Source organism: Podarcis bocagei (genome assembly GCF_964188305.1).
Source record: "Podarcis bocagei genome assembly, chromosome: 6".
In the NCBI taxonomy this organism is placed as follows: Eukaryota; Metazoa; Chordata; class Lepidosauria; order Squamata; family Lacertidae; genus Podarcis; species Podarcis bocagei.
Window position 1 is genome coordinate 13,648,721 of NC_138130.1, and position 17,315 is coordinate 13,666,035.

At 42.2% G+C, this 17,315-nt stretch overlaps 1 long non-coding RNA gene across 1 annotated transcript; it reads right to left on the minus strand.

Annotated features, from left to right (window-relative positions):
• Positions 1-5,478: 5,478 nt before the first annotated feature.
• On the minus strand, positions 5,479-16,065 carry LOC308589512. Its single transcript, XR_014009339.1, has 3 exons — positions 15,924-16,065; positions 12,325-12,446; positions 5,479-5,827 (listed from the first exon to the last, which is right to left on the minus strand). It is a non-coding gene; the product is annotated as an uncharacterized lncRNA (long non-coding RNA).
• Between the last annotated feature and the right edge of the window lie 1,250 nt (positions 16,066-17,315).

The window sequence follows — 17,315 nt, forward strand, 5'->3', positions numbered from 1 at the left end:
ACATTAAACTTTAAATTTGTTATATGTTATGAAATATCTCTGGGTAGGCTTGCCAAAAAGTAAATAATCCAAAATTCATTAACTAACAGACAATCCCACCACATATGACTGTACGTTCCCGTCACTCCACATTTCCTCCAACAATTCTTACTTCTAGATTTTGTAATATGATATAACTTTACAGGTGTATAATACCATTTTTGTACCAACTTCAACCCCTGTTCCTGGATTATCCTAGAGGTCGCAACAAAGGGTGGTTGCCGAAAGATTCTTTCCCATTCTTCATCTAAAATCTAACTTCCAATATTCTTTCAAACTTTCCTTTGGTGATTTCCCCTTGTCTAATAACACCTTATACAACTTTGAAACTATTTTGGCCCTATCTGTCCTATATCCTTTCACTAATTCTTCAAAGGGTGTAATGATTCTTTTACCACATTTTTAAACTTCTTCTTCCTTTAGCAGAGAGGAAATTTGTCTTTTCTGTAACCTATTAATTTTATTCCACATACCACTTTCCCCTTTCCATCATACCTTCTATTCCCCAACTCTTCTCCATCTCCTCAATTGAGATCTCCTTTAATTTATCCTCTACCTCCTTTAGGACGAGCTCCCTTAACGGGGCCATTTTATCATAACACTACATTTTGGCAAGGGGAGAGAGGCCAGGGAAAAGCTCCCCTCTCCCATACCCTGATGGACCCCGTAAATGTTGATATTTTATCTACTTCCCTTTTCGTTTTCCTCCTATCGAATATTCTTATTTTCCCACCTACTACTGCCAAATTCTCCCGCTCAATGGAACATGTAAAATGATGTTATAATCTTAATGCCATGTTCATTATTTTTTGTGGAAAATGTATTAAATTTCATTTAATAAAAATTTAGGAAAAAGAAACCAGAATGTAGGCACAGAAACAGTTTGATCTTGAGTCACAACCCAGAAAAATGTGTGCCCAGTACCCAAATCTGTGGAACTATGGGATTTTTGATAGAGCAGACTCAGTAAAATAGACCAAATGGATAAAAAAGTTAAGTGTTGAAGAGCAATCTGGTTTCTCTGTTAATCCTTCTGAGCCGATTCAATAAAAGGGATATAGAATATTAATATTTTTGCTCTGCTGTTTGGTTAAGTGACCTTGGTAAAAGCAAGTAGGTGAATTTAGAAATTAGTTTAATTAGCAGAATTTTAATATCAGCTAGCTCATTCAGACCATTTACTATGCTGACCATTTAAGTCAATTTCACTAATGGATAGAAAGACAGGAAAATACACAGTGCAAACACTGCACGGTAGTCTAATTTAATAATTTCCCTCTAAGCCCCTTCAGCAAATTGCATATCTTAAAATGGAATTTCATTTAGCATTCACACAACAGCACAGAAATGTTGAGTTTATCACTGACCTACTTGCTTAATGAAAACGTCTTTAAAAAATATAGCATTTATTATTCAAAGGCTTGATTGGTAAAAGGTCAGCCTGCAAACCTGCGAAGATGTATAAATGTTTTCCCCACATAAAAAGTGTAGATCCAAGATAGGCAACTTCTGTGTTTTTGGGTCGGTCACATTGTTTTCCATTGTTGTCAGGGGGTGGAAATCTATTTTGCTATATGAGCTCATTACATTTCAGCTGGTAGAGTAGCTATTGGCTGGATCACAGTGCAGGCTATTTTAATGTGTCTCTCAGCCTAATTTCGTGTGTGTGGCAAAGATGGAGAAGCGGGGAGAGGGGGTGACAGAGAATGAAAGAACAAAACTGAAGTGTAGGTGGCTTCCCACAAGGCAAGACACAGTGATTACAGCAAGAACCTTTATTGAACTACATAACTGGGAAACAGGGGCAAAGCAATTGCTTATGCAGTGGTACCTCTGGTTACGCACTTAATTCGTTGCAGAGGTCTGTTCTTAACCTGAAACTGTTCTTAACCTGAAGCACCACTTTAGCTAATGGGGCCTCCCGCTGCTGCTGCGCTGCCGCACAATTTCTGTTCTCATCCTGAAGCAAAGTTCTTAACCTGAAGCACTATTTCTGGGTTAGCGGAGTCTGTAACCTGAAGCGTATGTAACCTGAAGCGTCTGTAACCCAAGGTACCACTGTATACATTTCTGGAGGCCTAGGCCACTCCCACTCCTAACATGATTGGCTGTCTAAACTTCCAAGCTGTGAATCATGACTCAGAGTTCAAGGGCCAATGGCAGAGGCCCGTATCCTGAAATGTTCTGTGATTGGATATCATGTATCGAGCTCAGAGCTCAGAATCCTCAGTCCAGACTCAAGCTCAGGCAAACACAGACCACTGAATACATAACAAAGACTATGCCCCACCCAATGGCGAAGATGCATGTTCCGGCACCGGGAGCAAAGAGCAGGTGGGGGCATGGCTGGCTCATGTCCTGGGGGCGTGGCACGTGTCCCGGGGGCACGGCATGCCATCCACAGAGGCGTGGCGTGCGTCCATGGGGCGCACTGGCCACAGGGGCGTGGTGTGCATCTTGGGGGTGTGGCGCATGTCCAGGGGAGTGGCTGTGATGGTACCCCCCTCCCCAATGGTGCTGGGGGCAGTGCACTCCCCCGCCCCCCCCAGTGGTCCCACCCATTATTCATTTAGGCTCCACCGATATCAGTATTTGACCCCTGAGAGGGGGGGAAAGTTTCCCACCTTTGCTTTACATGATCATGACCATTTAATCATGCAGGCTGTTATGTACTAAGCTTGGATCCTAGAGCAATAGGCAGGTAGGATGCAACAACTGATTGGCTTGCAGGAGAAGACCAATCAGGCTCCAGGAGGAAGTTAATCAGCCTATTAGGCTGGTCGGATCGTAGAATGCAACAACTGATTGGCTTGCAGGAGAAGACCAATCAGGCTCCAGGAGGAAGTTAATCAGCCTATTAGGCTGGTCGGATCGTAGAATGCAACAACTGATTGGCCTGCAGGAGAAGACCAATCAGGCTCCAGGAAGGAAACAGAATCAGCCAATCAGACAGGACTCATTGTGTAAATAATATAAAGGCCTGAGTTTTTTTGGGGGGAAATTCAATCACTGTTTTACAAGCTGCAATAAAGAGCATGAAATCACTGCAGGTCTGAGTATATTTCACAGGCATTCCCTGTCCTTTCAAGATATTATTTCGGGGTAATTGAAGGAGTGGGACATGCTGCTTTTTGTTGGCAAAAAGGCAGCATAGAAATGGGTGTGGCATGGCTAAGAACCACATTGCCTGAAGGTTTCGTTGCTGTTGTTTCCTTACGCCATTGATGCAGCAGCAACATCAGCACCAATCGCCAGGGGGTTAGTCCTACATAGCTCTGGCCAATTCACTTTCATGCGTGATGCAGATGGGGAACAGATGCAGTTTGAGGGGGAACATTTAATTAGTGCTTCTTTCAGGGCTTATTTTCCTTCACCTAAACCCGCACCTGTTCTGAATCTCCCATTAGGTCACCATCTTCCAACAGAGGCTGTGTGTATTTAATAGTTGGTTAGCATTCAACATCTAAAGCACTGGGGAATCGCCTTGCTGGGAAAAGCTGCATCTGTAGAATTTCTTCTTGTCATGCTGCTGTTGCAGGTGAAAAGAGGGAGAAGGAATCCTAATTACCCACTGAATGAATGGAATGAGCAGGGGAATATTACAACAGCTGCCTCTGTACTTTGATGTTAGTTCAAAGGGCAGGGAGGTTTAACCTAGACTGAAGCAAAAGCATATCCTTTAAAAAGCCCCACCCCCCGCATATATAACAACATGAAAAACAAACAAACCAATACAGTGGTACCTCTGGTTACATACGCTTCAGGTTACATATGCTTCAGGTTACACACTCCGCTAACCTAGAAATAGTGCTTCAGGTTAAGAACTTTGCTTCAGGATAAGAACAGAAATCGGGCTCCGGCGGCGCGGTGGCAGCAGGAGGCCCCATTAGCTAAAGTGGTGCTTCAGGTTAAGAACAGTTTCAGGTTAAGTACGGACTTCCGGAACAAATTAAGTACTTAACCCGAGGTACCACTGTACAGGGAAGTCATATTTGGTTCGGTTTGTGTGGTATACAAAACTACCATTTCTGTCATTATTCTTATTTTCATGTTATGTAGGGAGAATATGAAAAGAAATGTATCACTCCATGGAATTAACAGAATTATGAGGTTGGAAGGGATCACAAGACCCCTTGCAATGCAGGAATATTTTGCCCAACGTGGTTCTCGAACCACATCCCTGACATTAAGCGTCTCCTGCTCTACCAACTGAGCTATTCAGTTGGTACCTCAACCTATCAAGTCTCTCCATCAAAGTTCTTGCAAAGCTGTTGAGGAACTGCCCATTTCAACACAGTCATACCTCATGTTACGTCCGCTTCTTGTTAGGTTTTTTCAGGTTGCATCCCACAGCGACCCAGAAGTACTGGAAAGGGTTACTTCCGGGTTTCGCCACTTGTGCATGCGCAGTAGCACTAAATTGTGCTTCGTGCATGCGCACAAGCACCAAACCGAACCACACACATGTGCAGATATGGTGCTTTAGGTTGCGGGCTTTTCACATTGAGAATGGGACTCCGGAACGGATCCCGTTCGCAACCAGAGGTACCACTGTAGTTCTTGATAGAATGAATCCATAATACTATCCTATGAAGTCAGCTTCCATATTTGTTTTTCTCATTGTACTTACTTTGTCAATCTTTCCATTAAAGCATACATTAGTGCCGTATTACAATTTCCCCTTCTTGACATGTTCCACCTACTGCCCTTGCGGCACAAAACAGGTCGAATCCATCACACACTTTTTTTTATTTTATTGCCCATGTTATGCAAATATATAGGATAAGTATTTGGGTCCCTTATTGAAGGAGGAGATTTATTGCACTGGCTCTTCCAGGGTGTCTTATCTGCTGAATAATTGTAGGAATGACGTTGTGGAGAATGTGGAAAGATTTTTGAGTGACAGCATGAAATTACGTCACCATAGGTCCTAAGAGCCATTTTGGACAGTTTTATCCTGAAGTATCTCCTACTATGTTTCATTAACTGTGTTGTGTCCTGATTCATGTAAACGAAGCACTAAGCCAATAAAAGGAGATTGATTCCTCCATCTTGTTTTCCAATTTCTCACTATTACATAGTTGTCTGCAGCTAATAACATTGATAATGTCTATTTGCCAAGGAACACTCAGGGAAGCCTGATCTTGATGTTGCCTTGTGTTACCTAGAACCCACACAACATATTACCATGCTCTTGTGCTTCTCTTATTCATTTCCAGCGCTATTTTTCTAGAAAAAGAGGTGCCGGAACTCACCATGAACATATCCCTTGTTCTCTTATAATGGCAATAATACCCACCTGAGAGATGCCAGAACTGAGTTCCAGTGAGTTCCAGCTGAGTTCCAGCTGAAAAAAGCCCTGTTCATTTCTTTTTTTAATATTTTTAAAATTAATTTTAACATATAAATTATAAAATGTACCACAAAACTTATCACGTATACAATCTTTTTGGACTTCCATCAGCACCTCTGATGATCCACCGTTTTAACCACTTCTTATGCATTTCTTAACTTTATATTGACTTTACATCTCTTAACAAATCATCCTCCCCCTTGTCCATTTTTACAATACTTCTAATAATACTCCTCACAAAACTTCTTGCAGCCCTACAAACGTCATCTGTTCTTCCCAATTACTTTTCAAATAGTCTGTAAGTTTACTCCATTCTTCCGTGAATTTCTGGTCTTGCTGGTTTCGAATCCTTCCTGTTAGTTTATCTAATTCTGCATAGTCCATTAACTTCATCCTCCATTCTTCAATCGACGGTAACTCTTCTTGCTTCTTGCCCTGTTCATTTCAATGATAAGAATGCAAGAGATTTGGACCTGATGCTTTTGTTCAAAAAATGGTGGGATTAGTACCTATTACCACAATTTACAATGCTACACTGGTGCAGTAGATCTGATGCTTAACCCGACCCACTCATTTGCTACTGGCTTGCTTCACAGGATTGAGTCGTAAGCGCATGTACCAACAGGCCACCTGAAAGAGAAACAACACTTTACAGGAAAACTGCACAAATTAATGCCTCATCTAATAATTTGTTATATTTACTCATGATGCCATTTCCACTTCGTGATCCCAGGAGAGACTTCAGTTCAAGTTTTACATTAAAGTTGTAAATTGTTTGTGTAGTCTTCCTTTTTGTGTACTCTTCCCATTTGTGTCACTTAAGCACAAATGTTCTCTATTGTTATTGCCGATACTAGAAGGATAAATCCTTTGGGTGCAATTCGCACCTCAAGCTTTCACATTCTGTGAAGCCCTTCAGCTCACTCTGCCGTGATTCCGAATGCTAAGAACACAGACAGCATACGCACAAAACACACGCTTGACATAATCGTAAAAACAGTTTTCAAGTTCATAATTCCTTTTTTCAATCTACAGGACTCATGAGCTTGCACATACTTAAAACACTAGTGCCCCATTTATTGGAGTCTGTTTGGCCCAAATAGGACTTCTAAATCAAACACATATTTTCTTTTCCTATTGCTTCTAGAGGATTTTTATTTTTATTTATTTTTTGCTGGAGGGTGGGGGAGAGGAGAGAGAGAAGGTTTGGGTTTATCTACAACTGCATGGAGAAGAACATGAAAACTCAGTAAAAAGAGCAAACTCCACAGCTGTACTCAGGTTGTGATGACGTATAACGTTGTCAGAAGATATCTGCATTTCAAATTATTCTTTATCATTTAGTGACTTAGGGTAGATTCTTCTAAAAAATGGTTTCATTACACTGAAGTATCTCCGAGTAGCCAACTCATGAGTCTAGATCAAGGAGCTCTAGATCTGTGACTGACAAAATATGATGTGTATTCAGTGGTACCTCAGGTTAAGAACTTAATTTGTTCCGGAGGTCTGTTCTTAACCTGAAACTGTTCTTAACCTGAAGCACCACTTTAGCTAATGGGGCCTCCCACTGCCACTATGCCGCCACTGCACGATTTCTGTTCTCATCCTAAAGCAAAGTTCTTAACCTGAGGTACTATTTCTGGGTTAGCAGAGTCTGTAACCTGAAGTGTCTGTAACCTGAGGTACCACTGTAATATCTTAATAAAATAGGTTGTCTTCAACTAACTTTTACTCAGAGTAGACCTATTAAAATTAATGGGCCTAATTTTCTTGTAGACACTAATTTTAATGGAGCTACTCTGAGTAATACAACTGGGTTAGTGTAACTGGCCTCGATACTGCCACCAGACCATTTTGGCAAGTTTAGGCTGGTATTCTCTTGGGCAGGGACACAAAGTTGTACCAAAAGAGCTTTACCTTTCCCTGATCTTTTGCCACTGTTCCCCAGACAGATTCTCTGTACAGAGAGACACTGCCCACTTTAGGTCAGGGGAGACTTGGTCCTTGGGTTTTGACTCCATCACAACTCCTGTTGCTCTGTCCCAGCTCCTGCCATCCTAGCAGTTCGAAAGCATGCCAGTGCAAGTAGATAAATAGGTACCGCTCCGGTGGGGAGGTAAATGGCATTTCCATGTGCTCTGCTTCTGTTGCGCCAGAAGCGGTTTAGTCATGCTGACCACATGACCCAGAAAGCTGTCTCTGGACAAACGCTGTCTCCCTCAGCCTGAAAGCAAGAGGAGTGCCACTACCCCATAGTTGCCTTTGATTGGACTTAACCATCCAGGGGTCCTTTACCTTACCTTTACTTTTACCTTTACAGTTTTGTCCTTAATGTTTTGATTTTCCTCTCTAAGTAAGTTGGCATGCATTCATTCTTATGGGGAAGATGTAACCACTGTCTGGGACAGAGATCAAATTCTTTTCCACACTGTTTTCATCTGTGTCTGATATTATAACCCATTTACTATGTATTATCAAGCTGTGGACACTTCCCTCTGGAAGTGCTGTTTTGCAGGTGGGATTTAGTTGCAGGCCAGCACACTCAGGATGCACGATCAAAGTGGGTTCAGGACTCTTGTGCAACAGGCCTGCTCCTCCCCCCTCCCAAAAAGTGAACTTTTGCAGTAGGGAAGTGATAGGGAAATGAATGGAACTAAGGGATAAATGATGCAAGTTCTTATATCGTTATGACCTCATCTAACCTCCCTTCAAACAAATTGGAATGAATGCTATATAAAATACCTTATTTTTCGCTCTATAGGACGCACTTGAAGGGGAAATGTGTGTGCATCCTATGGAGTGAATGCAGGTTTTCGCTGAAGCCTGGAGCACAGCGCTGCACACCCCAGCTTCGGGCAGCTATCTGCAAGCCTTTGGAGTCCAGCGCCTGCGGGAGTTCCCACCGGGCTCCCAAGGCTTGCAGATAGCAGCCTGCAGCCCGAAGCCCGGAGAGTTCCCGCCGGGCTCAGAAGGTTTGCGGATAACAGCAAGCTCCGGGAGCGAACTTCGCACCCGCTCCTGGACCCATTCTGGGGGCTGGGGTTGGGGGAAGCTTCGGCTTCCCCCGCCCCAGCCCCACAGCTAAAAACGAAGCCAAGACAGCGAGTGGGATCCGTCCCGCTCGCTGTCTTGGCTTCTGCCAAAGCCGCGCGCAACCTCTCTCTGCTGGAGACAGTCAGCGTGCGGCTAAAGAGGAAGCCAAGACAGTCAGCCAAGACACTCGCTGTCTTGGCTTCCTCTTTAGCCGCACACATTTCCCCCCCTTTATTTCCTCCCCTAAAAACTAGGTGCACCCTATGGTCCGGTGTACCCTCTGGAGCAAAAAATACGGTTTGTTAATATCACATAACCTCAACAGAAACTTTCTGCAAATGAATCAGGATGAATGCTCAACAAACAGCTAACTTGGAAGCAACCTCAGCCCAAGGGTTTTGTTTCTGCTCTTTTAAGGAAAATCCAGATGGAAATTTAGCTATAGCTACATAGCTGCAGACACTTTTAGCGAAGTGTTGTAAAAATCATATTTTGCACCGTCATCATAGGAATGACATATTGCAATAGAGCAGGATAGCAAGCATTAGTATGCCTGGCTAATTAACCTCATCCTCGTGTAAATAAGATTAATTAGTAATTTTCTCCTCTAATCTGGTGGGAAACATGGATAATTATAGTTGTATTGTTTATGCAAATTTTACCCAAATAGGACAGAACAGGTTGCAAAGTAAAGTTCAGCCGAATGACTACTCCTGAACATACCGCCAAAAGACAGATAAGCTAATTAAGACATGCCATCTACATAAACAAATATGGACACCTACTCTTGCATACAGCTACCCCTCTGCCTCATTTATTCTAGGCTTTCTAGTATAGTACGCTAGAAGACTGAGGTCACTAACTGGAAAATGTGATTTGTATGCAGTATTGACAAAACAGTGACTCATGTTGCACAAAGAAGGCAAGTGCCCTCAGAATAGCCGATGAGAATAATGGCAACAGGAAAGACAGTTTGCAGGGTGAACAGCATGATTCTGGCATGACAGAGGTCCATTTCATGCATTACCAGATTTGTCATCAAGGGCTCATTGAACAGGAAGCTGCAGACAATCCTAGCTCCTGGAAGAGTATACAGTGGTACCTCAGGTTAAGTACTTAATTCATTCTGGAGGTCCATTCTTAACCTGAAACTGTTCTTAACCTGAAGCACCACTTTAGCTAATGTGGCCTCCTGCTGCTGCCGCACCGCCGGAGCACGATTTCTGTTCTCATCCTGAAGAAAAGTTCTTAACCTGAAGTACTATTTCTGGGTTAGCGGAGTCTGTAACCTGAAGTGTATGTAACCTGAAGCATATGTACCCTAAGGTACCACTGTACCTGTTTGTTGGGCTAGGTGAAATTTTCATTTTTGAAAGGCCAAATGTTCATTTTAAAATGGGGGGATAGCAGTGGAAGAGGGGGCAAAACCATCTCCCCTAGTGCATGTTTTCAGGTCTGAGGTCACATGGGAGAGGGGATACTTACTTACTGTAGTGCTTTGATGACTACATCTGGATAATAGTCAGTTTTTTATCTCACAGAATGTCCCACTCCAAGGGACATTTCCAAGGGAAACTACAATTTCTCTGTGGTGGCCACCTTTTCCTTCAAAATGCAACCTGGAATGGTGCCAGGGCGACAACAGGTGGGCACTGTTGTCATTATAAGAGAACAAGGAAGGTGTTCTGGAAAACGCCTCCTGAAAAATAGCACTGGATGGGGCATTATGGGAAATAAAAAAGGCTGACTTCCTGCTGGATGGAACATCAAAGAGCTCTAAAGTTTTCACTGTCGACAGCTTGAAGAAAAAGGCAGAGAACAAAACCAACCCATGTATATGGCATTTATTGACTTGACTAAGGGCTTCGACACTGTAAATCATACTGCCCTGTGGACTGTCCTTCTGAAAATCAGCTGCCCAAATAAATCTGTACAAATCCAAACACAACACGTGGCTAATAAATTTGTAAACATCCTTTGGCAGCTCCACAATAATATGACAGCAACAATCACAGATAACAATGGATCTCAAAGTGAACCATTCACAGTGGGATCAGGTGTTAAACAGGGATGTGTTATTTCCCCAACTCTATTTATTATTTTCATCCTACACATTGTAGAAGGGAAACTCCCCACTGGGGTAGAAATCATATATCGAACAGATGGAAAGCTCTTCAATTTGAGTAGGTTGAAAGCAAAGAGTAAGGTTACCATAACTTCCATCATAGAGCTTCAATATTCTGATGACAATGTAGTGTGTGCACACTAAGAGGATGACCTCCACACTATCCTAAATATATTTGTAGAAGCTTATGAAAAGCTTGGGCTATTGCTCAATATCCAAAAAACCAAAGTGCTGCACCAACAAGCACAAAACAACCCCTCTGCAGCACCACAAATCCAACTTAATGGTGTAAAGTTGAAAAATGTTGATCATTTTTCCTACCTAGGCAGTTATTTTTCTACAACGGCCCACATTAATGCCAAAATCCAGCATTGCCTGAGCTCTGAGTGCAGCTTTCTCCCGACTGAAGTGAGGAGTTTGAGGACAGGAACATTCGCAGGGAAACCAAAATGCTTGTTTGCAAAACTATTGTACTACCAACTTTACTGTACACTTTTGAAATATAGACCACTTACAAACACCATCTCCAAGTCTTCAGAAGGTTCTATCAATGTGTCTCCAATTTTTTTTACACATCACTTGGGAATATAGGCAAACTAATTCTGGAGTACTGGAAGAAGCAAAGATCACCAGTGTCAAAGCAATGTTCTTCAACATCAACTTTGTTCGACTGGTCATGTTGTCTGGATGCCTGATCATCGTCTTCCAAAGCAACTACTCTATTCCGAACTTAAAAATAGAAAGTGTAGTGCTGGTGGTCAACAAAAGAGGATTAAAGATGCCCTCAAGGTAAATCTTAAAAAAAAAAGTAGTATGAACACTGACAATTGGGAAACACTGGCCTGCGAGCACTCCAATTGGAGAACAGCCTTTACCAAATGTGTCATGAACTTTGAAGATACTCAAATTCAGGTCGAAAGGGAGAAATGAGTTAATAGTAATAACAATAATTTTATTATTTATACCCTGCCCATCTGGCTGGGTTTCCCCAGCCACTCTGGGCGGCCCCCAACAGAGGACTAAAAACAAAATAAAACATCACACATTAAAAACTTCCCTAAACAGATCTGCCTTCAGATGTCTTCTGAAAGTCAGATAGTTGTTTATTTCCTTGACATCTGATGGGAGGGCATTCCACAGGGCTAAGATGAAGGCGCATTTGGCAAACCCTCTCCCTGATCAACTCCCACCCAGAAACCTATGTCCCCACTGTGGAAAGACATGTGGATCCAGAACTGGTCTCCACAGTCACTTATGGACTCACTATTAAGACCGTGTTCATGGAAGACAATCTTACTCTGCTACAAGTGATCGCCAATAAAGGATGGAACATCAAAGAGGTCTAAAGTTTTGTCCACCCCAATGGACAACAATGGACCCCTGAAATTCACTGAAATGCCCCCCATTTCACCCTAGCCCCATAGTATGATACCATGTGCTCAAACCTTTGTTTTTCATATTAACTATTTCCACTGTTAGTCAGAATACCCAAGGAATTTAAAGTTTGTGTGTCCCAATATGGCTTGACCTGATCTGCTCCTATTGGACTCATGTGATGCTTGAAACTAGCCTTCTAGGCACTTCTCAGCTGCAAAAGTAGACCAGAATATGTTTTTTAAGAGAAAATATGTTTATAAAGACATATTTTGTGAAGAACGTATTAAAACATATTTAAATTTTATTTTAAAGCATAGATTAATGTAGAAAACAGAATTATGACCGAACAGGCTACAGATAAGACTGAATCCTTCCCTCCTATTTTTTAGATGTGTACCTGAAACCAGCACTGCATTTTCAAGCCATTATTTCCAGAGGCATAGAAGAAAGTGCAGAATTCAGCTTTCTGAGAATTTCAGCCTTCATTTGAAGAACAGACGAAGCTCCCAGATCCTACAGCTGCTTGAAATGTATACAAAGACTGTAAAATAACAGAAACTAGAGAAGTGGCTTGAGAATATTTTCCTTGGGAGTGGGAGTAGGCCTTCAGTGCCCTCACCCATCCCATGGCCAAGCAAATCAGCACACACAGCAGTACAAATTGTGCAAAATTAAGAAAAATATATGCAGAGTTTGCATACTTTATGCCAACAGCAAACCTGGAATTTTCTACTGTGGAGATTGGAATGGAAATAACTTGCGCTGGAGCTAGACACATCAAAGACGCATTTTAGTTAAACATGTTGTAAACTCTGTACAGTGGTACCTCGGGTTAAGAACTGTTCTTAACCTGAAGCACCACTTTAGCTAATGGGGCCTCCCCCTGCTGCCGTGCCGCCGTGGCACGATTTCTGTTCTCATCCTGAAGCAAAGTTCTTAACCTGAGGTACTATTTCTGGGTTAGCGGAGTCTGTAACCTGAAGCGTCAGTAACCTGAAGCATCTGTAACCCGAAGTACCACTGTATGAGAAATCAGGTTGACAAAAACGGAACTCCACAGTGCCATCTGGTGTCACAGTGTTATAATGCATATACAACACATATAAAACACTTTTTGTTTACCAATCTAGCTGAGCCCTTGGTTTTGGTATTTTGCGGTTTGTTTGTATTTTAAGAATTAAGTTCATACTACCTTCCTTAACAGCTACAGAACATATAGAGTCAAGTGGCTGTGAAGTTCTGCCCACAGTAGGTGTGATACCACTGTGTCATCAGTTGTAGCCAGGGCATAGTGGAAAAATTGAATAATATTTTAGCAGTATTTCCTCTCCACAATTATTTTTTCAGGATGTGAGAACCCTCCAAGTGTCCCTATTTTCCATGGACAGTCCCTGATTTACAGAAGCCATCCCAGTTTCTGATTTGATCCCTGAATGTCCCACTTTCCCTTAGGATGTCCCTATGTTCATGAGAAACCATTCCAGGCTTGTGGTGAGGTCGTAGGGTTGACAAGAGGAAGGGATTAGCACATGAGAGATAAGGACAAGGGGATCATTTGCAAACTTTGTTGTGATACCCATTAGAAAGCAATTCCTGGCTGAAACTGTCTTGAGAATTTATTATAGTGGCCATTTCCACACACCCCTCCCAAAAGTGATCAGGCTTGCCATTTCTTTTCAAACAACTGACTTTTACAGTTTCACCTTTGCACCACAAGTATCTTAGCAACCATCAAATCTTGGCTGAGTCTTTCCAGGTAATTTACAGTTCATTTGTTTCCATCCGGCTCAAAAAATTACAAGGTCAGACTGTAATAAGAATGTGACCGATAATTCTATAGTCTGGAGACCCACTTAGAAGAAGGGACAAAAGCCTAGGTGAGATGGGGGTGCTAGAGGCAGACAGGATACAACCAATTTTAAACATGCTCCATTGATTTCACATCGAACATTTGCTTAAATCTCACTGAAATCAGCACGACTTAAAAAGTGCTGGATTTTATCCAATGGAAAAATCAGGACTTTAAAAAAAGAGATTCAATTTGACTCCCAAAAATAAGAATGAGAAAGACAACTGAGATCATTCAACTGAAATGGTTGAAATAATTCATTTGACCTACGTGTGAGTCAGTGGTATCTCAGATGATTCTGTTTAAACCATCATGTTCACTGTTTTATTAGTTCAGATTTATCCTGACTTTTCAGTTCATTAATTTCTATGTAAAGCTTATACTATTTAGAGTAGTGGTATAATGCACACATATGGTTTTAAATTCCTGGAGTGAAAATGGCTAGAGCAAATTTCAATCAATCAATCAATCAATCAATCAATCAATCAATCAATCGCACTCTAACTGATTGTCATGGATCAATTAAAAAGAGAGAGTGAGAAAGTGGTGCGTTGTGGCACATAATTAAAACAATTGCATGGAATGGTGGATAGTCAAATAATCTGATATTTGAGTAACATCCTGTCTCCAATTGGAATAGCAAGCAAGTAATGATATACAAAGATGAAAAGAAGCAAAATGGCATGTGAATAAATCGTTTGGAAAATCTTCCCTTGACTAAAATTATTACACATTTGATTTCATGGATAGGAAGATAGGAAGCTGTCCTTGGCCCATCTAGCTCAGAATTGTCAATACTGACAGCGTGACTGTTTTATTTCAGATTGTGATATTTGCCTCACAATTTAAATAAGGGCTCAATACAGGGATATGGTTAAAGGTGATTTCCCATCCCTGTGCCAAACCAAAACAGAAGTGCAGGCAGGCATAAGATGTGCTGGGAGGCAGAAATTCTTCCCAACACCCAAGCCATAGGTACTGGGAAGCCATAGGCCCCCTCGCCCACTGCTCAGCATTCAGCAGGTGGTGCCTGCTAGGTTACACGAGGACCACGAGAAGCAGCCTGCGCCCCACTCTATTCATCTACAAGCGGTGGTTAGTGGTGTGTCCTTCACTCAATGTGTGCCAGAAGGCAGGCTGGTATCTAAAACGCTCACCTGTTTGTGGTCAATGGCCAATAAACGAAACGGTCAGATGAAACCCCATCCCATCACAAGCCAATCAAATTCAGAATAGAGCAAAACAGGCCAAAAAAAGAGAGAGCACCCCAAAATCACTGTGCCTCACGCCAATCCTATTATAAACCCCATCTGCAACACCTCGAAAGATTCCATCAACAGTGTCTCCGAAAAATTTTGCGCATCACTTGGGAAGACAAGAGAACTAAAGCCAGTGTACTGCAAGAAGCAAAGATCCCCAGTGTCGAAGCATTGATTCTTCAACACCAACTTTGTTGGACTGGTCATGTCGTGTGGATGCCTGATGATCGTCTTCCAAAGCAACTACTCTATTCTGAACTTAAAAATGGGAAGCATAATGCTGGTGGCCAGCAAAAGAGGTTTAAAGACTCTCTCAAGGCAAATCTAAAAAAAGGTAGCATAAACAACTGGGAAACACTGGCCTGCGAAAACAGCCTTAACCAAAAGCATCATGGACTTTGAAGCAGCATGAACCCAGGACAAAAGGGAGAAATGTGCTAAGAGGAAGGCACGCTTGGCAAACCCTCACTGTGATCAATTCCCACCGGGAAACCTATGTCCCCACTGTGGAAGGAGATGTGGACCCAGAATTGGCCTCCACAGTCACTTACGGACTCACTGTTAAGACTGTATTCATGGAAGACAATCTTACTTGGCTACTAGTGATCACCAAAGAAGAAGACTCAGCTCCACTTGCCAACTGCTCAAGCGTGGGATTGTTGTGGAGGATGGGGGGGGGGGATGATTAAAAAAATAATCAACTTGTCATATACCATTTAAATAATAGGCTTAGACTGCTTTTTTTAAAAGTCAAATTGCCTCCCAGATCAGTTTATATCAATGTATACAATTATATACCTATAAAATCCAACAGAGCAACTGAAAGCAGTTAACGTGGTGGTGATTAAAAAATCAGTCCTGTCAGACTGGGAATATCCCCTCACTCACCCAAGTTGAGGATATTCCACTGTTCTCAGCAGAGTTTCTTTTCTGTCGGCAAAGCGGCTCACCTATATGTCAAACAAAGCTTTAATAATAAAGAAAATGGCAACACAATAGCATGCTGCCTGAGAGAAACTGAAACAACAGCATGAGGGGGGAAGGAAGAATGACAGTTGGCCTCTCTAACGGAACACCTGAAGGGAGGGGCCGATTCCGGAGCACAACACAAAAACCCCACCCACCAGATGCCAGACATTCTACTATTCAAATTAGGCCCCAGTATTTTTCTAAGAGGGATGACAGGATGCAATTGCAAGAAAGAGAAGGAAGTGACCTTGCAGAAGCCAGCTGTTATAGGCCGTCTCCCCTGCCTCAACACTACTGGCTCCAGCAGGTCACATGAAGAGAAGTAGATTTCACCTGCACACTGAAGGAAGCCAAACAAGACCTGCTTCCACACCGTGGTGGAGCAAACCCACACCCAACTACTAGTTGGTGGTAGTGCTGTTTTTCAAGAAAAAGTGGCGCTAGGACTCACTCTGAACACAACTCCCTTGTTCTCTTATAATGGCAATGAAACTGAGTTTTAGAGAGTTCTGACTGAAAAATGGCCTGGTTGGCAGTGATCTTCCCAGTCCAAACTGGAGATACAGAAGCAGATGACAACCTTACAAAATACCCCTCCCACCAATCTGGAGTGAAATGTTTGAGGAATTTCAAAGGGAAGCAAAAGAGGTAAAAGGCTTGTGACATTTCTTAGGGCAGTGGAGAGCCGCCCACCTCTAATTGGAGAGTTAAGCAACCACAGATGAATGATCAGAGAATCTGAAGGGGAGCTAAGAATAGGAATGGTCAGATGAATCTTAATCCATTCCATGTCATTTTTACATGTGCTTTGTCACAGGTCTGTTTCATCCTGCTTTTTGTGGATTTTTTTAATGCTCAGCAAACACTTATTGAAACCGTACCTTTCATTAAGAGACACACTTTGCGCACATGTTGGACAGATTCTTTCCTTAAAATGCATGTTTCAGAGCACTTTCCCCTGTCAAATCTGCATTCTTGTGTGCGTCATTTGCAGAAGTGCACAATCTGACTGGCAGCTGAATTCTGATCAGCATCCAAATCTGGAACCAGCAGACTGAGTTGGTCGATGTCCCAAGGGAGCATATTGCTGTGTTTTATTAACTACTAGAACTTACATGGTTAGGAGCATGACTCAAAAGATAGTTTTTCTGAACTGTAGAGGACTAGAAGCGAACCAATTCATTATTAATATATCCTCTAAGGTATAGAGAATTTATTCAGGAGAGGAGAACCAGAAAGCAGCAAGTTCCCCATTAGTTGGAGTCTGTGATAAGAGCCCTCGGGGAAATAAAATTTTATGTGTTATTGAGT